Source organism: Hylobates moloch, unplaced genomic scaffold (assembly GCF_009828535.3).
Source record: "Hylobates moloch isolate HMO894 unplaced genomic scaffold, HMol_V3 SCAFFOLD_12, whole genome shotgun sequence".
NCBI lineage: Eukaryota > Metazoa > Chordata > Mammalia > Primates > Hylobatidae > Hylobates > Hylobates moloch.
Genome location: NW_026652287.1, coordinates 99,019,248 through 99,039,831, shown reverse-complemented (window position 1 = coordinate 99,039,831; position 20,584 = coordinate 99,019,248). Strand labels below are relative to the sequence as shown.

At 39.5% G+C, this 20,584-nt stretch overlaps 1 protein-coding gene and 1 long non-coding RNA gene across 14 annotated transcripts in view; one reads left to right on the top strand and one right to left on the bottom strand.

Moving 5' to 3' along the window:
* Window positions 1-20,584, top strand: part of ANKS1B (ankyrin repeat and sterile alpha motif domain containing 1B) — a 1,246,961-nt gene that overhangs the window by 873,034 nt on the left and 353,343 nt on the right. The window lies entirely within an intron of this gene.
* LOC116479143 (uncharacterized) lies at window positions 2,769-15,179 on the bottom strand. Its single transcript, XR_004250949.2, has 5 exons — window positions 14,918-15,179; window positions 11,424-11,526; window positions 11,063-11,179; window positions 8,703-8,769; window positions 2,769-3,455 (listed from the first exon to the last, which is right to left on the bottom strand). It is a non-coding gene; the product is annotated as an uncharacterized LOC116479143 (long non-coding RNA).

Sequence of the window (20,584 nt, the reverse complement as noted above, 5' to 3'; positions counted from 1 at the left end):
TGAGAAATACACAAAGATATAGATATCCTGGATTTTAAAGATTGAGATAAGTGTAATGTCGCTATGGTTTAAAAAAATCTTTGTTTTAATCATTGTTTGTGTTTATTTCTCTCTTCGTCTAGCACTTCTGTTCTCTAGATATCTGTGTTATTTATCTACTCAGACCTCCCCTTGTCTTTCTGGGAGTACTTCTTGCAGGAATTCATCTCATTATTGCAACCTGACAGAGGAAGGAACTGAACTGCAAGAAAATTGTGGCTAACCTACAAGTGAGCCTGTGTTACAACTCATTTAAGGGAGTGAATCTGCATCCCAGGCCGGGCGATTTCTGGATAGCTTGGTCTTGATGCAAAGCTAATCTTTTTTAGTTACTAGTTTCCACTGAATCCTCTGAGTATAAAGATTATTAAGACTGCATAAGGCATTTCTGTTTTCATTATCCTCTACTTTGGTCTAATGTTCTGAAAAGGAATGCTGGATTTTCTTTTTATAGAAATAGATACCCCAAAGACAGTCCTTGTGATGTTACGGGCTGTTGAGTATGTCTATCTAACATTTTAATTTGCACTTCATTTATAAGTCTGGGGCAGCACGGTGGAGGTTTCTAATTAATCATCTGGCATTCAGATGGGCTTCTCTGTGCAGGAGTGTATCAGTTTCCCATTCTCATCACTTCTACATGGCACTGCAACCCAAAGAGTGAGGGTGTAGCTGCTCCCCTTCAAAAACAAGAAACAGCTCTTAGAGGCAGGTGTAAAAGTGGGGTGATGGGGTCACTGTCCATTAGATATTACTGTATTTGCTATATTAATTTATAAATTATATTACATCTTAATATTAAAGATGCATGTATTTTATATTTATTATTAATTTGTATATTTTCACTATATTAGTTGTTTTTATATCCTGATTTTACTATAATTACATCTGCTGCAGCATCCATCATTCATCCATCACTGTGGTGTAATGGAGTAGGGAGGGGAAACATTGCAGCTAGAGCAGACGTCTGGACCATAGTTCTTGCCCAACCATTATTCTCAAGATAGTCAGGACCAAGACACTTAACCTATCAGCCTTTATTATTCTGTGAGGTATTATAACTGAAAGCTAAATGAAAAACAATGTTCTACAGAATATAAATCATGATTCTGGCTAGTGTTATCAATTAGTAACCAAATTTTAAGACAACCTAAAAGACAACTTTTTTGAAGCACAATAAGGCAACTATAATTAACAATTTCTTGTGTATTCAAAAACGACGAAAAGAGTAGGATCGGAGTGTTCCTTACACAAAGAACTGATAAATGCTTGAGATGATGGATACTGATTTGATCATTACACTTTGTATGCTTGTATCAAGATATCACATATATCCCATAAATAGGTATAACTATTAAGTACCCATTTTAAAAAAGACACCTTTAGAAACTGACAACTTTAAAAGCACTTCTTGCCCAACTTTATCACACATATTATTTCTGTTGTGTGAGTATATAGGCTTAGCACTCTTAAAACATTATCTTTCAAGACAAAATTCAAAACATGATTTAGAAGAATACATGGCTGTAGGCCACTCAAGTGTAGAAGGACAAGAATCCTCTGACCCTTGTCCTAACTCTGGATTTTAACAAGAAGCACATAGCAGTATCTCAGCTATAAGAACTTCTAATCTGTGACTCTAGCTGTTCCAAATTTTTTTTCCACTATGCCATGATGCTGGCTGATGATGCTGAAGTAGACTGTGGTTGTGAAGATACTAGAATGATGGGAAATTGCCTTATCTTGCAAATTAGGCTGCCAGTAGTAATTGATCTCCTAGTGCCTCTTGGAAAAAATCATCCTCAGATAGTACCAATGAGCATTTCTATTGAAGTCGAGATCTGAGCCCTTGCAGAGATCCCTAGTAAAGGATCTGTCAGGGAGGGTTTCTCACTCCATGTCACAGACTGTCTAAGGGATATGTATTTACTTGTGCAGAGCTATATTCCTAGAAACCACTCTTCTTGTTGGAGACCAGCTTCAAAATGGGGCCTTGACCTGAATCAACCTCTTCAAAATCAGGTCACCACCAGTTCTCTCACTCCTTAACTATAAACTACATGAGAACAAGGACTATGCCTGATTTCCTTAACCCCTCTGTCTCTACTGCATAATATGGTACCAGGCAGTAGGAAGTAAAATTTTGTTTTTGTTTTTGTTTTTTTGAGACAGAGTCTCGCTTTTTTGCCCAGGCTGGAGTGCAGTGGCATGATCTCAGCTCACTGCAAGCTCTGCCTCCCGGGTTCACGCTATTCTCCTGCCTCAGCCTCCCGAGTAGCTGGGACTACAGGCACCCACCACAACGCCTGGCTAATTTTTTGTATTTTTTAGTAGAGATGGGGTTTCACCGTGTTAGCCAGTATGGTCTCGATCTCCTGACCTCATGATCTGCCTGCCTCAGCCTCCCCCAATATTTTGTTTTTAATAAATGCCCCAGAGCAAGGGAATTAGTATTGCCTGTGACATTGGGTTGTCTGCAAAACACTAAAGCTACACCCCCTAAGACTTTCTGACATAGAATCTGGCTTTCTGATGTTGTCGTGTTTTTGCTGTCACTTTTGCTTTCTAATTCTGAGATGTTTACTGTTCCTGCCCCACAGGAACTTATCAGCTGAAGATGCTAGTGTGTACACATGAAAACACGGGTACCCAAGCAGATATTTTGCATGCTATTGGGGGAGCAGGATAGAAAGGTGAAATTTGAACTGTCTGTCTTAGTGTTCTCCAGAGTGTTAATTGCATAAAAATCCTCAAAAAATATAATAACTAATTTCTACTGAATTTAATAGCATAAAGAACGAAATACTTTTCTAGATGGTCTCCCATTATTTCTTTCCTCTGGATGGATCTAGCACTTTATGTCCAGCTATTTGAAGATTCAAATTTCAAAATGTTCAGATTTACAAATAAAACCCCACAAAACCATGTTCATTCAACAAATATTTACTGAACGTCTACTGTATGACAGGTGCTGTGCTCAACCTGGGGATAAAATACTGAACAAATTATCACAAGGTAGTCTAGTCTGTCTTTATAGAGCTGGCAGAGAAACACATAAGTAGATGGTTCTGTGGACTACTTAGCAAAAGCTGCTAACCCAGTGCAGGGGCATCAAGCAACAACTCTCAGAGGAAGTGATAAACAGGACTAGGAAGGTCAAAGTGAGGTAAAGAGACAGTAGTCAGAGGAGGTAAAGAGAGAGAGGAAGAATTCCAGGTATAGAGAAGGACGTTCCAAAGGCCAAGGAGTAAGAGGACATACAACCTTCAGGGAACTCCAGGTAATACCATTCAATTCCACAAGAATGTATTTGGCATCCACTATTTGCCTAACCCTCTACCAAGTGCAACGATGCCTATTCACATTGTCTTGCTCTGAAGGATATATGGGCTCATAGGATGATCAAAATTTGAGACCTGAAATAATAAGAGAAGAACAAATAGCTGATCATATAGAATAAAGTGCCAAAATCGGGCATAGAGGATCCTAAGTGGTGAAATGGAACAGATCTCAATATTGCCTAAGGCCAATCTAGAGAAATGTGTTACACAATATGTAATAAGCTATAGTTATTACTACTGTTTACCATTTAATGTCTTTTAAAAAGTAAGATTAGCAAATAGCTCCTGGACACTTATTCTTGCACACCACAACCTCACTCCCCCAACATACACATACATGCATGTACACTCAATATCTCATCTGCAACCAACTTGCCCTCACTTGATCTTTATTATCTGTCATCTGCACTATTGCAAAAGCCTCCTCATAGATCTGCCTACCCCCAATCTCATTCTTTTCAAATTCATCCTTCATCCTGCTCTGAGTGTTATCTTTTCAAGACACATATCTATTAATATCCTCTGCCCTAAGTTCTGCAAGAAACCTAGCAGAATACAGACCAATTTTATCAGTGTGTCATTCAAGCCCTCTCATTCTCTGATTGCCACACTGGATTGGCACCCTTGGAAGACAGAGACTGTGTTTTGATTTATTTATCTTTATATATCCTTAATTGCTGGCAAGTATATAGTATTAGATTAAATTGGTATACTTGAGAGTATGTAAATATTATCTCTGCATATGTATCCATCTCTAGCTAGCTAGCTAGCTCCTAAATTCTTGTCCTCCAGGAGCTTACAGTTTATTAATTGTAGTAAGTAGGTATTATGTATAATGCATTGTCATACTAGAGCAGGTGCAAAAAACATTTACTTGCGCTTAAGGGGTTTAATAGTTTCGTAGAGGAATGATATAAAAATAAGTCAAAAAGATGAAGAAGATGAAAAGAAGATGAGATAAGAAAAGGTATCATGACGATTGATAGGTTGGTTGAATCCCTTCCTTGTTCTAAAAAGTATTTAAAGTAGCTTATAAGATAACATAAAAGACATCAAGTAATTTAAAAATGTATATGTATGAAAGCGAGACATAGATAAGGGATATCAATTGAGTTGGACCTTGAAAGATCAGTAGAATTTTTAATATTGCAGGAAAAAATGAGATCAAGAAGAGTACATAAATCAAGATAGGAGAGATGTCAAAGGAGTTCATGATGGGTAACCTCAAACTAGTCAAAATAGCAAGGAATTGTGTAAGACTGAGGGGTGTCAAGGTAAGACTAGAGACTTGGGGAATTGTTATGAGGGAGTTTTTATAAGAATCCCCAAGAAAGAGAATTACTACGCAATTGACACAGTGGCATTGACCTCAGCTTGAGAAACTGTCACATGCCAAGGATAGCAGAAGTATCAGCAGTGAAGGGCTTCAGGAGTAAGGATTCTACATCTCACCCATCCTTGCTTCCCTCCTCCAGGCCCTTTATCTCACTCAAGGCCTACCCCTCCTACCTCCAGCAGTTTTCCTTTCCCTCTCCTGTGGATCCAACTTACCTCTCCACTAGTGTTTTACCTGCTGCCTGCAAACTCCCTTAAGTGTCTCCTTTTTTTTTTTCAATTATTGTTTTAAGAGACAGGGTTTCTTTTTTATTTATTTATTTTTATTATTATACTTTAGGTTTTAGAGTACATGTGCACAATGTGCAGGTTTGTTACATATGTATCCATGTGCCGTGTTGGTTTGCTGCACCCATTAACTCGTCATTTAGCATTAGGTATATCTCCTAATGCTGTCCCTCCCCGCTCCCCACAACCCGCAACAGTCCCCGGAGTGTGATGTTCCCCTTCCTGCGTCCATGAGTTCTCATTGTTCAATTCCCACCTATGAGTGAGAACATGCGGTATTTGGTTTTTTGTCCTTGTGATAGTTTACTGAGAATGATGTTTTCCAGTTTCATCCATGTCCCTACCAAGGACGTGAACTCATCCTTTTTTATGGCTGCATAGTATTCCATGGTGTATATGTGCCACATTTTCTTTCAACCATTGTGGAAGTCAGTGTGGCAATTCCTCAGGGATCTAGAACTACAAATACCATTTGACCCAGCCATCCCATTACTGGGTATATACCCAAAGGACTATAAATCATGCTGCTATAAAGACACATGCACACGTATGTTTGTTGCGGCACTATTCACAATAGCAAAGAGACAGGGTTTCAACCTGCTCTGAGCGTTATCTTTTCAAAACACATATCTATCAGTCGCCCAGGTTGGGGAGCAGTGACGTGATCATAGCTCACTGCAGCTTCAACCTCCTGACCTCAAAAAATTTTCCCTCCCATCTCAGCCTCCCGAGTGGCCACGACTACAGTGTGAACCACCATGCCCAGCTAAGAATCTCCTATTCTTTTTATTTTTTTAATTTTTTGAGACAGGATCTTGCTCTGTCACCCAACCTGGAGTGCAGTGGTATGATCACAGCTCACTGCAACCTCTGCCTCCCAGGATCAAATGATGTTCCCACATCAGCCCCTGGAGTAGCCAGGACTACAGGTGCATGCCACCATGCCCAGCTAACTTTTTTATTTTTTGTAGAGATGGGGTTTTCCTATGTTGCCTAGGCTGTTCTTGAACTCATGGGCTCAAGCAATCTGCCTGCCTTAGCCTCCCAAAAAGCTGGGATTACGGGCATGACCCAGTGCGCCCAGTCACCTCCTATTCTTATGAGTGGAAAAAAAAAAAAAGAAGAAGAAAATAAAGCAACTTCCTGTGATCTTGTTCCTTCTCCAGCTGTGCTGCACATTTTCTCCTCCCTTACTCATTCAGATTTCTCAAAACAGTCGTCTACATTCATTGTCTCCACCCCTTTTGTCTCACAATCCTCTAATCTGGCTTTTGTACCCACAATGGAAAGTCTCTCAGAAAGACTCCTCCTGGGGTCCTCATGAGCTGCTGTATTTTACCAAACCAAAGGGCCTTTTCTACTTCCATTAAGACTTCTCTGCCATATTTAACAGTTGGTTCATATCCTTATTCATGAAACTCGTTACCCTCTTGGCATCTGAGACAACACACTCTCCCTCTTTTCCTCATTACTTTTCATCTTTTCCTTCTTTCTCTCATGGCATTTCCCCATTCTTCTCAGTGCTGCATTTATCCATTTCATACAGCTACCACCTCAGCCCTGATCATCCCCAAATCTACATTAGCCTGAACCTCTCCCCAAACTTCAGCCTCCTCTCACTTTCTGCTAACATCCCCTCCTTCCAGATCCATAGACCCCTAAGCATGTCCCAAACAGAACACTGCACCTCAAGGCTGAGCGCAGGGGCTCACGCCTGTAATCCCAGCACCTTAGGAGGCCGAGGTGGGTGGATCACCTGAGATCAGGAGTTCAAGAGCAGCCTGGACAACATGGTGAAACCCTGTCTTTACTAAAAATACAAAAATTAGCTGGGCATGGTGGCTGTCATCTGTAATCTCAGCTATTCAGTAGGCTGAGGCACAAGAATTGCTTGAACCCGGGAGGTGGAGGTTGCAGTGAGCCGAGATCATGCCATTGCACTCCAGCCTGGGTAATAGAGTGAGACTCTGTCTCAAAAACAAAAACAAAACACTGTACCTCCAAACCCTCTACCTGCTCTGAAAGTCTGTTTCTCACCTGACTCCTTAACCATCAGTTACCCAAACAAGAGCGCTGACAGTTATTCTTAACACTTGTCTTCTACCAATACCTATATTTAATCAATAATCAAGTTGAGTCGGTTTTGACTGTGTAGTATTTCTTTAATCATCACCACTCCTGCTGCTGCTGTCCTAGTCCAGATCTTCATTGTCTCTTGTATTATGGCTGCAAGAGCTGTTTAAATGGGCTTCCAACCTCCAGTTTTAGCCCTTCAATTCCACACTTCAGATAGCCACTGGAGTTTGCTCTCTACATTGTAAATCCAGCCATCTCCCTTCCAGGAATAAAACAACTTGCCAACTGCCCAGAACCACAGGATGAAGCCCACTTCACATCGTCGCTTATAAGGCTCACTACCTGGTCTCTCCCTCACTGTTTCTTCCACCTGGTTAACTGTAAACTGCTTGCTGGTTTTCACTCTCACTATACCGTTTCTTTTCTCATTGCCCTGTTCGTGTTGCAACCGATCTATGCAGTGCCTTCTCCCTCTTGCTTCAACCATTGTCTGTATTCTAGTTAACTTTTCCTCATCACTTAGCAGGTAGCAGAGATGTTCCCCTTCCCAAAATGTCTTTCCTGATCCAAAGCTGTGTACTGCAGGAATCTTTTCTCTGTATAGCCATAATCATTGTACGTGCTGCATCAAAAAAATAGTCTCTTTGACCAGGCACTGTGGCTGATGCCTGTAATCCCAGCACTTTAGGAGGCTGAGGCGGGTGGATCATTTGAGGTCAGGAGTTTGAGACCAGCCTGGCCAACATGGCGATACCCAATCTTTACTAAAAATACAAAACTTAGCTGGGCGTGGTGGCATGTGCCTGTAATCCCAGCTATTCGGGAGGCTGAGGCAGGAGAATCACTGGAACCTGAAAGGTGGAGGTTGCAGTGAGCCAAGATCATGCCACTGCACTCCAGCCTGTGTGACATAGCAAGATTCTGTCTCAAAATAATAATAAAAATAATCTCTTTATGTGCCTTCTGATCCCACCTCCACCTTACCCCTCCCCCAGTGACTTTGAGCTTCTTTAGGAGAGAGACTGCCTCAATCACTTTTGAATTCTCAATACTTAAAGTGTGGGCAGCATGGTAGCACTTCGGTAAATGTTGTGAAATGACAGTGTGAGTGAAGGAGGGAACGATTGAATGGGTGAATGAATCAGTGAATGAATAAAGAAGGCCCGGAAGTCTAGTCAAGTTCAGGGTTTCCTGTTGCCCTCATAATTTTTAAGGCAACCTCTAGAACTAAAACTAAAAATGGAAATGATCTCTAATTAACATCTAGCGAAGCATCATCCTCAGTAAACTACTGAGGTTAAATGACCTCAGTAGTTTCCAAGGGAATGGCTCCCATTACTCCTTTTCTACCCACTTGGAAAGGTAAAGATAAACCCACAGATCACTGGATGGTAAGCTATTCTTGAGTCAGTCCAACTATGTTGCTTAACTGAGCTTACCAACTGCAAGCAGACCTGCTGCAAATATACCTGTGAAGTGAAGCAAGGACCAGGTGATTATGCAAACCTTATATCCTGGGAGCACAGCCAGCTACATAATGTGTGGAGCTCAGTCCAAAATGGAAATGTGGGGCCCCCTATTCAAAAGGCAGGGGAAAAAGTGCCATTACAAATACATACAAACCTTTTTCCTTCCTTTTGTGGTCTCCCTTTAGACTTGTCATGGTGTTTTTTATTTACTATTTAATGTTCTGTGTAAAGACACATTAAAATTTTATGTTATTAGCATGAATTTTGTCATTCATTTTTATATTGTGCAATGCTACTTTTAGATGAAAATATTAAAGCATTTAACTCCTATGAAGGAATACCAAATTCCCCGGTTTATATTTTGTGTTTTTATCCAAAGGATGCCTTGAGCTGGTCAAAAAAGACAAATACAGGCCAAACCCAGGACGGTTAGAAGGAGGGAGAATGCTCCAGGCATGGAGCCAGCCAAAGGAGCATTCCAAGGCACAAGACACTTGTGAGAGTGCAGCCCCATGCAGGTACCCTGGACCGTGCCTCCTGTGCAGGGCACAGGTGCCCCACTGCCAGGCCTCCACCACTCTCCTGACTACCACAGTGTCCTGGATAAAGCAGGGTCCCGGAAAATCTAACCAGGCATCTCTTTTATCCAATGCCCCGTTACCTCCATCCATAGCAGACAGGGGACCCCCTCTCCAAGGATTTTTAAACCTCTTCATCAGGACATGCTTGATATCTGGATTGGGATAGCTTCTGGCTGGTCACCCATTTGATTTGGTATGGTGCTACCTGTTAGGGCGGGGATGGGCGATGCCATGCTCGGCCCCAAGGTGCCATGGGTTTGAGTGACCCACCCCAGCCCTCCCTCTGCCAGCACCCAGACTCCTGCTAGGAGTGAAGGATGGCAGCAATGTTAGGACTCAACAGAGAAAGGGAGGTTGGGCAGGACTAAAGATAGAGAGACCAATGAAGATGGTCTCTGGCAGAACCCATCCTGAAGATGCAGCAGGAAGCAAGACCTCCCATGATCTAAGGTGCCAAGCCCGGCGCATGCTCCGTTGTCCCTTCGGACTTCACTTATAACACACAAACTCAAAGAAAAAAATTAGGAAGAACTTCAAAACAGCAACCACAGAACATTAAACCCCAAATGCAGGGCTCGTAGAGTGTGGGACCCTGTGGGATGCCAGATCAAGTGACTTTCCCGAGGCCACAAAATTAAGTAAATGGCAGAGCTAGGCGGAAAAAAAAAAAAACCCTGAATTTTTCCGCCATCACACATGCTGCCTCTTCCAGAATAGACTATTTCCAGCAAAAACATGAAACTAGAAGATTTACAGTGCTATGTTCTAAAAAAAAAAAAAAAAAAAAAGTAGTTCCTAGCAGGCATGCTTTATTTTTAGCAATTTTACTTTAGAGTTTATAAAGCAACTTCATAAACATTATGTCACCATATCCTTAAAAGATAAGTATTAGTGTTATCCCCATTGTACAGACAAAGAAAGAAGATTGCTGATCCTGATTCACACTGCTATTAAAGTGCAGAGCTGTAAGGTGAACCCAGGAGCACTCAATTCCTTTTCTTTTTATTAATAATCCTCAATCCCTGGGTAGAAATTGTAGGAAAGGAGGTTCATGGAGACGACTGGGCTGGCAGAGAAAGACTCCATCCATCAGATCTCTGAGGCAATTCCATGCAGAAGACACTTGTCAAAGCTATGGGAAGCCAGTGGGGTGAGGGGAATCTGATTCCAACACCCATCTTCATTTCCACAGCAGCTCTGCCACTTACTGTGTGATCTCAGCCGAGTTCCTAGTAATCTTTATGCTTCCATTTTCTCATCTGTGAAATGGGGATGATAATAGTGATATCTGTTTTATAGAGTTGCTCAGAGAATTAAAGCACAGTGTCTGGCCTGCAGTTAACTCTCAATGAATAGCCATTGTTGTTATTAGTAGTAACAGTAATAATTTTGTTGGTGAAATTAGCTGACTAAGCCCAGGTCTCCTTGCCCCCTCACCATTATGTAAGTGCACCTCTCAATACTGAACACTTATGCGAAGAAAATGACATTTCCCCCAAGGCAAGAAGAATTCATTATTCTTCAGGCAATAGGAGGGTATGAGTACATGTACTCCTTGTTAGAACCTCCAGAACAGATGTTGTGTTAGAAGGGAACATCTGATCTAGCCCTTTCATGGCTCAGTTGAGAAAATTAAGACCTAAGGGAGTTAAATTACCTTTTCAGATTTATACAGTTAATTAGTGATAAGCCAGGACTCCTAATCCCATGCTCATTTCTAATGACTGTTGCTTCTGTTAGACAAACACATCTCTATTACTATCGTTGATTTGATGTATACTTCTGATTTTTTATAATGTCGCATGATTATGAAGAACTGTTTATTCTTATTTTGGTTGTTATAATCAATCCTTATGATCATTATAATTATTTTACTTTGAATAATGATTTAAACTTATTTGTGCTCCTTGTACACGTAAATTGAAGGATATACCAGTATTATTTTCACGGTATGTTCTCTTTTTCCTGCCGGATAGGAAATATTTTTGAGCCATATGGGATCCTAATTCTCTGAATGCTTTTAGATTATCAGATGTCTCAACTGACAGTCCTGGATGAAAATCAAATCATGAGAATCTGCAAAACTGAAAAAAAAATTAAGAACATTTTGGTGTTATGGTGTACCAGCAATTCCATCTTTATCTTTCTTTCAATTAGGGGGGAAAAACACATCAGGCATCCTGCATATTAGAATTTCCAGCTCAAACTTTTCAGTGCTTTTCCTATAAACTTACTTAGTGATCTTTAGAGTAAATGTTTTTTAATAAATCTAAAAAACTTATGTTTTTACTTACAGATTCATTCTTTCAAGCTTTTATTTTATTCAACACTTAGCGAACAGATGTTAGGGGAGACGCAAAGATGCTTCAGGCATGATCCTTTCTCCCAAGAAGTTTGCTGTCCAGTAAAGGAAACAAGACATATAATACCAAGTAGAAAGAAACATGAAATTCTATAGCTGTTTATCACCTCTTTAACCTAGGTAGAGTGTGCCCCCTTTTAAGAATGCACCATTTAATTAAATATGAGGGACTTCATGATGCTTTTAGTACCAGTTGAATATTCTGGAAACAAAACTCAGAACCTTTAACTTGAAAAACTAGACAGGACGACATTTGATTACATTCACTGTGAGAATGGATGTCCCTCCTTTTCTTTTCCCTGTATTTCTTTCAGGTTGAGTAATATTATTCAGTGAAGAAAATGGAGTTAAAAAATGATAATATCCTTCATGATATAGATGCTATACAAAGGACAAGGATATTTGTGTGCCTGATACAAATTTTCCCTTCATATTCAACCCAAGGACAATTAGTGGCCCTAGCCAGTCCCAGAACAGTTCAAAGAGCTCTTCTTAGTGGAGCTCTTGCTCAGCTTTTAGTTTAGCCCTCCATGGGGTTAGCCTCCTGCCTCTCTGCCCACAGCGATCATCTCCTCACACTTAATCCCATCGTTGTGATGCGAGCAAGTTTTCCCATCACCGAATTTTAAACTTGAAAAAGCCAAAACAAAGTTTCGATGTGGAAAAAATATTTTTTTTCCTGAAGACATCTTAAGAAAAATGTCTTCAAGACCAAAACCAAAACTAAAAATAAACGTGGGGAAAAGTCAGGAATATCCTATCAGTCAACTCTTTCAATAATCGCCATTCACTGCCCACCAAAGGCATTCCAGATTACAAAGGACCTGAACAAAAACTTTGACATCTCAGGAGTTCACGGAAGAGCTACACACTAAAGCCAACCTAACATACCCCTAAATGTTCTTATTGTTTCTGCCCTGTTGTTATGATTATAATGTGTTTGGATTTCAAGAGTAACATTTTTTCCTGTAGAATACCAGGTTTATGTAAAACTGTACTTCCTTTAGAACCATAACTCTATACAATCTCTGGATACCTGTCATCTTCAATTATAAGCTGAAACCCACTCCCAGATTTAGAACCTGTTAGTCCCATGAGCACTTTGGTAATTTTGCATCTGTTTTAGTTTTTAATAGAAACCAAAATCCAGAGTAAAGAAATTCCTTCAAGTAATCTTTTTATGAGAAATTAACAATGTTAAGTCAAAATGAGAAGAGGCAATGCTATAATTGACACACACACACACACACACCCCAACTTGGATCTGATAACTTTCATTCTTCCTAGTATCCATTCTCTGCTATTCTTTATGTTATCAGTACCTGTCTGCCTAAAATAAATAGTAAATATCCTGTTGCCTCCATTATAACCTCTATTAATTACATGCCACGGTACACATCCCCATCATTATTTTCACTGACAGATAAACACTAGTCAGAGCAACTTAGATGCAAAAGATGGAGAGAGCTTTAAATAACGTTTTTGATGCAGAACTAACCCTTCCATGGCTATCCTTGCCTGCCTCCAAGTATCCAGTGGAGATATCTATCATTGGAGGTCCAAGGACTGTGGGCCCATCGCTGTCACCTTCTCTGAACAGTTTAGCCACTCATCCTGAGGAGAGTCCTTTCTTATGGGCACAGAAGGGTAGCAGGTGCATTTTTCCCTTTTCATTAGGAAAGCAAAAGCTTTTCCAGAAGTTCCCCAATGACAACTTCTGTCACATGTTCAACCATTGCTTTAAAGGGAAGCTGAGAACTTTAGCTTATCCAGCCTCTGCAGTGGGAGGTAGTGAGAGGGAAAGGACTCGGCCTCCCAGCAATGTCTGCCACGACCAAGAAACAGAATTGCTGGGTCCATGGAGTCTGAACATTTTCATTTTCACAGGCACTGCTAAGTCTTTATTCATAGTTGTATCCACATAGAACCTTTATCAGAGACTATTCTGATTTTCATCTTTGTCATATGGCTTTTCTCTTTGATTCAAATAAAAGATGCATTTGGCTTGGAGACTTGACCCCCCAGTGAGACCCATTCCCATAGTCCCCCAAAAGGTCATATTTCATCACATTTCCTTTAGATTATTTATGTTTCTAGGCTGTTATTTCAGTTTTGACTGTTGAGCTCAACTTCCATACCTCCCAATTTCTCCATCCACTTTCCACACCGAATCCAGAGTATATTTGAAGATGCGAATTAGTATATTCCCTTCAGTGTTTCCCATTGCACTTGGAATACAATCAAAGTCCTTATCAGAGTCTGCAAGTCTCTGTATTGTCTTATTTCCTGCGTTTCTCTCCCAGGTCTTCGTCCCCCTCAGTCACTAAATTTAATTCTTAGTAGGCTTCTGTTTGTTCCTAAAACATGCCTCACCTTTTTCCTCACCTCAGTGCCTTTGCACCTGCTGTTATTTCTGCCTGGAATGTCCTTGTAACAGCTCTTCTCACAGTCAGGCTGCTCCTTCTAATCCCCTCAGGTCTTAATTACATGTCACTTTCTCAGAGAGACTTTCCTCACTAGTCTTTCTAACATAGATCTCCCTTGTTATTTATTTATTTTTTTTATTTTAGAACTCCATTGATTCCCTTTATGTCAGTTTTACTACCTGTGTGACCTTGGACTAATTATCAGCTTTTCTGTGCCTTCAATTCTTAGTCTTTTATCTGTAAATAAGGATAATAATTGTATATACTAACATCAGAATTTATCATGAACAACAAACAAGACAAAGTGCTTAATAGTCCCTACTAATACAGTAAATACTTGGTAGATAGTAAAACTTTGCTAAATAATTATTTATCTTTTTTTTATTCCATTGTTTCCCTTTTTCCCCACTAGACTGTAAATTCTAAAGGTAGAGCGACCTTGTCTGTCCTGATCTCATTGTATCTCACAACCACAGCCCAGTGCCTGGCACATAATAAATGCTCAAAAAATATTTATTGAACAAACAAATGCTGACTGCATGAATGAATGACAATGCCTGCCTCAGTGGAAGCTCTGGACTGGACTCTGCCAGCTCATTTCCAGATTTCAGTGACCTCCTGTCTAAGGCTGCCAGATTAAGTGAATAGAAATACATGATGCCACTTAAATTTGAATTTCTGTATTTTATCAGGAAATTCTACTCCCTTCACCACTACCTTCACCCTTAAGGATAAACACTTCCTCTCATTTCCTCCCTCCCTTTCTCTTCCTCTTTGCTCCTTTCCTCTTGTTTGGCTATTTCTGAACGTAGTTCTCAGTGTCAAGAGACCCCATCATCCTTAAATCTGGGGATGTCTGTTCTTTGAAGACAACCATATCTTTGATGAATTAATAAGTCTCCTTTTTGACAGGTCTGCACTTCCCAGAGGGCTAAATTATCCACCTTCACCATCACAGGCTCCTTAGCCTGGATAGCCTTCTCAGGAGACTGCAACTCACTCTCTTTTCTCTGGATTCAGAATACATGCAGTGTGGGACACAAATGTCCTTAACTTGTCCCCAGACATCCTCTGCTTTCGTTCATTTGTAGACACCCTCCCTCTTAAATCTGGCTTTGATACAGACCTAAAAGAAAAACACCCAAACACGATGTTGGCCCTGAGAATTTCATTTTCCCAGTTGACCAGTCAGGTCGTTTGACAAGGCACTGCAGAACAGCTGAATCTGTCACAACAACCTAATGCCATGCTGATACCTCCTGCCTCGCAGCAGGAAACATGGCAAGTTAGTTAGTGCTTTAGCCACAAACACCCTGGGCCACTTTGATTAACATGTTTGGTTCTGGAATGCACTAAGGTAGTTTAGAAGGAGAACTAACCAGTTGACCTTTCAGAAGATAAATAATTTATGTGAAATTCAGTGTGTTGGAGAAACTCTGGCAGTCACTCCCTATGGTCTGTCAATATAGATGTAAGCCTGTGTGTGTGAAAATAGGGTCATGGGAGTAACTTACTGGCAACGTTACATATCTATGGACCAGAATCTCCATCCAGAAAATGTCCCCTACTAAACATTTGGTTTTTTTTTATGTAGTGAAGGAAGTATCAGCATCAGAGTCTGACCAAGTAAAACACAGATCCCAGATCCATCCTATACTTATCTTGCGAACTTGACTCAATAATGTCACATCTCTGAGACTCAGTTTCCTCCTCTATAAGATGAAAATAATACCACCTATGTTACAAGAGTGCTGTAAGGTTTTAAATAAGGTGGGTGAAGTACCTGCTACACAGTGAATGCTTAATGGCTGGTAATCTTTTTAGGTATTTCTTTCTGCGTCATTATATGTGGCTGTGCTGGAAATACCCAGGAGCAAATTCTTTTTGCTTCTCCTGCAGAGGAGCCCTTCCTTTTGGAGCTCTGCATCAGCATCTACAGTGACAGGGCATTTGCAAGAGCTTGATGAACGTACAAGGGCGCCATGTTCCCTGCCTGCTCGGAGCAAGGTGTCCAAACTCACCTAACCCCGTCTCACTTTTCTCTTGTGAGGCACTAGGAAATGTTCAGCTTATTAGACAGAAGAACAACATTCAGATATCTGCCAAGATTATGTACAGCCTACCCAAGGAAGTTTTTTTTTTTTTTTTTTTTTCAGCTTCACAGCTTGTGATTACAAAAGGACACAGGACAGCTGCTAACTGTTTTCCTTTCGTCTCTGCTTCTGGCACGTTCTTCTTCTGATAGCTCTCCTGCAACACTTGGTCTGCACCACAGTGGGAGCTGAAAGAGTAGGACAGAGGTGCCACCCCAACCCCAGCCGCACCCCCTGCTCAGACTCAGCTGCTGGGAAAGACCATTTAAAGCGTTTAATATCCTCCCTACCTCTCTGGGGATGGTGTCAACCCAGTGAGACACCACGCTTCAAAAGAGAAGTTAAAGCTTTGTGGGTAGGTAGGGAATGTTTAGACTAGAAACTAGAAACCCCCCAGGTCCCTGCCAAGCCTGATTCCAGGATTCAGTGAACAGAAAGGACTGAGCAGAGCAGGGAAGAATAGGCCAGACAGCTCTCCAAGTTCTCTTCCATAGAGAGGGTTCATTGTTGCTTCGGTACTGTGAAATCAAACATAAAATGCATTGGAACACTCACTTTCAAATGTGAATTTCAGATGACTCTTAAGTAAAAATGTAAATGGTGTGGATCTAACCATGTTTTTTTAACTCAACCTTTTATCTCCTACATGATTCCTGCTAGAGGTAGTATAGGGTAAGTCTTGAGAAAGTCTCCTATCAGCTACGGGAACAAGCTACCTACCTCATAGAAAGTTATTGTGAGAATTAAATAAAGTAATATATGGAAGGTATTTAGAACAGCGCCTGACACAGTAAGTGTGCTATTTACTTTACACTAATGAACACCAACTGCTATCAGTGTGAAAGTTGAAGGAAGACAGTAGGTATTCATCAGCTTTATATTTATACAGATATATGCATCTGGAGAGAAGTAAGAGCATACAAAAAAGTTTTGTTCACATCAACTTTTTTCTTCTTACTTGAAGGAGCTCTGAGTTAGCATCCTTAAAAATGAAGACTAGGCTCCTTCTCTCATAGCTATAAAATTTTTGACCAAAGGCAGTACAAATTACTGTATAAATTATTTTGCAGTCTTTTACAAATACACATAATTCTAAAACCTGTATGAACACATCTCAAGTGAATTACAATTATAATTTATGATATCACCAAATCCTGCTCGATACTTTAACGAATAAATACCTGGTTACTTAAATTCCTTCTCTTTCTCTGTAGCTTGACAACAGATGTTTCAAAGGGGAATTGGGTTTCAAAAATACAGAGGAAAAAATCGGCGACAGAAAATTCATTGTAATCATGGTAGCTGTTAAATATATAATGCTAAATTATATCTTAACCTTAAGATATAATTTATTAAAATGCACAGCTTGCACATATAAGATGCTGTCTTATTGATCAGTGATGTAATATTTTTTGAATCGGTGATCCACATAGTCTGAAGAATCCAGAAAGCTTTCTTCATAAGCTAAAAACATGAAAATTTACTTAAGTTGTATGCAAGAAATTTTATTGCAGTAGACAGAATATGTTTAAATGGAGGATTAGGGTAGAGGGATTTTTTAGTGTACTATAAAATTTTCTTCCACTGCCATTTCATTAGTGTGAGAGAGGAAGTTAAAGTTGGAAGAAGCACATCATCCATTATCTGATCAGTTATAGTCACCCATGTTTCTGTATGACAAGCTAAATAAAGCTTTGTTCCAACACTGATAGAGGAATAATAAATCTGGTATTTATCACAATAACCATTATCGTAATCATGCAGAGATAACATGCATTGGGTTTACTTGTAAATTGGTATCAAATTGACTCAAAGCTTTTATAGAAGCAGAGGTAGCGTTGTTATTCCAAGAAAATTATGTACAGTTTCATGCTACCAAGCTATTTATGTTATAAAAGGCTAAATATTAAAAGCAAACTAAAGTACATGTTTTTCTATGTGTAAGTTTGTAAGATCTTGCTGTCATTCTATTATACAGTGATTCTATTTTAAATATTTAAGGTCACATAAATTGTGGAGAAGAATCTAATTTAGCTAATTACAGAGCAAAAGCAAGTTTCCCCAATCAACAGTATCCTCTTGATTTTTTTAGTCTTGGACTGGATGAAGGAAGAGAATAAATAACATTATCCAACTCAAGTTCATATTAAGAATAAGCCAGTTCCCTGTGGTCCTTAAACATGTTTTCCTAACATTTTCTATAATATATAATATGAAGGAAAGCTTACTAAATGAATAAGATATAGTATTAAGTTTAAAAAACTAGGAGAAATTTTAAATGCAGAGTTTGGAGAGACAGAGCCATCAGTACAGATATTTTTGAGATGTTTTTGGTAAATAGCTGCTTTACTTCTAATGAATAATTAAATACAAAACACTGCTTTTCATTCTATTTGGGCATCCTAGCAGTTTATCACAGCTGAAGAAGTTCAGTACCTAAGATATTCTCCCCATGGTCAAAGAAACTTCCACTTTCAGCTATTAGTGCATAAAACATTAGGTGACTTTTTCCATTCCATGATTTAAGAGATCAATAAAGACACCCTGCATTAGACATTTCTTGACAGGCAAAGAACAGCTATTCTAAAAATACTGCATTTGGGCCTTTGATCATTTTAGAAAGTCATTAACTAAACAACTTTATTTATTGATTATTGTTATTTAAACACCTTATGCAGTGTGATTGGTGGGTGCTAAGAAAGTCAAAAATAACTTAGTGATTGGACTTGTCATTTTCATAGCATAGATTTATAGCCCTACCATAAAGAAATGTTGCTGAAAGTAGAACAACCTCCTAATTTCTTTTGGTGACTGAAAATTAGAAGAGAATTTGCTGAAGATCCTAAACTTAATGTTCATGAACTTTGACTAAGAGGCACATGGATAACTACATCCTGAGAAAAACTCATGAGTGTTTTTGAGTCCCTGATTTGATTCCCTGCTACTACCCCATCTTTGTGATTTGACTAAAGTTTCAATGTCTGTAACTGTAGAGTAGCACTGTGTAATGGAACTTACTACAGTGATGGCAATGTTCTGTATCTTTGTTGTCCAATATGGTGGCCATCACCTACGTGTGGCAAGTAAATTCTTGAAATCAAGATTTAAAAGAATCAACTATATTTGGCAATTGAGAGGTCATTCTTAACATTTGACAGAGAAGTTCTATGGAGTTGATGTGGGGGAACAGCTTATTCTGGTGGGTTGAGGAGTAAAATAGGAGATGAAAACGTGGGACTGGAGTGTACTGGGTAGGAGAGGAGATTGAGAGTGCAGTGTAGTAGATGACTAAACAGAAGATGGATATGACGGAGCTCTGCCCCCAAATCATTGACCTAGTAGTTATGTGAAAAAAAAATTGATGGAGGAGGAAGAAAGCTAGAGTTGTGTTCAGTTTTTATTGAGAAAAATGAGCAGTTGCTCACGCCTGTAATCCCAGCACTTTGGGAGGCCAAAGCAGATGGATCACCTGAGGTCAGGAGTTCGAGACCAGCCTGGCCAATATGATGAAACCCTGTCTCTACTAAAAATACAAAAATTAGCTGGGCATGGTGACGGGCGCCTGTAATCCCAGCTACTCGAGAGGCTGAGGCATGAGAATCGCTTGAACACAGGAGACGGAGGTTGCAGTGAGCCAGGATCGTGCCATTGCACTCCAGCCTGGGTGACAACAGTGAAACTCCGTCTCAAAAAAAAAAAAAAAAAAAAAAAGAAGTTAAACTGAGATTCACTAACATTTAGTAAAGGCAAGTGATAAAGTGAGAATTAATTCCAGCTCCCTAGGAAGAATGGGAATGTTTATTGTCTTTGATGGCACAACTGTCACCCAGGTGCCAAAGAAATTGTTAGATAGTTATGAGGTTTGAAACATTTTGTTTTTCCCTGAAAAGCTATAAGAGTCTGTACTACTACAAAAATAAGTTATCTTATAATTTCCTTTAATAAGAAATTTTATAAGTCCATCGTACCAAGATTGATTTGTCAAAAAAAAATGTATTCTTGAATTTCTCTTTAATCACTTCTTAAAGCTAATTTTAGTTTACAAATTCTGAAACACTGAAACGTAATAAAATATACAATCTGTATTTATATGTAATGATACCAACCAAAAATCAAACATGGCTGAAATCATAGCATTTTGAAACTGAATACATATTCATTAAACTGCTTCATTTGATGGGTGAGGACCAGGAAGCCTACAAAGAATATATGACTTAGCCAAGTTTGCCCCGCCATGATCCAAACCCAGTTCTGCAGACTCCAGCCTATTGTTTGGACAAAAGGCTGGCTGAATGATGTACTAGGATATTTTTGGTATCCCTATGTATTATAGAAAAAGATAAAATAGAAAATTTCTAACAGCATGCCTCACTGGAGACAGTAAATCCTTTCCTTTCCATTTCCCAGTTAGTGCCATTTCCCCTTTGACACATTTTCACTATTCTTCTTGTGCTTCCCATAATTTTGGTTCATTTTTCAGAAATGTTTGGCAATTATCCTATATGCTAGGAAATTTGGTTCAAAAAGATGTTCTTATGTACTCAACACCTTCTTTAAAAATGTCTAACTTCCCT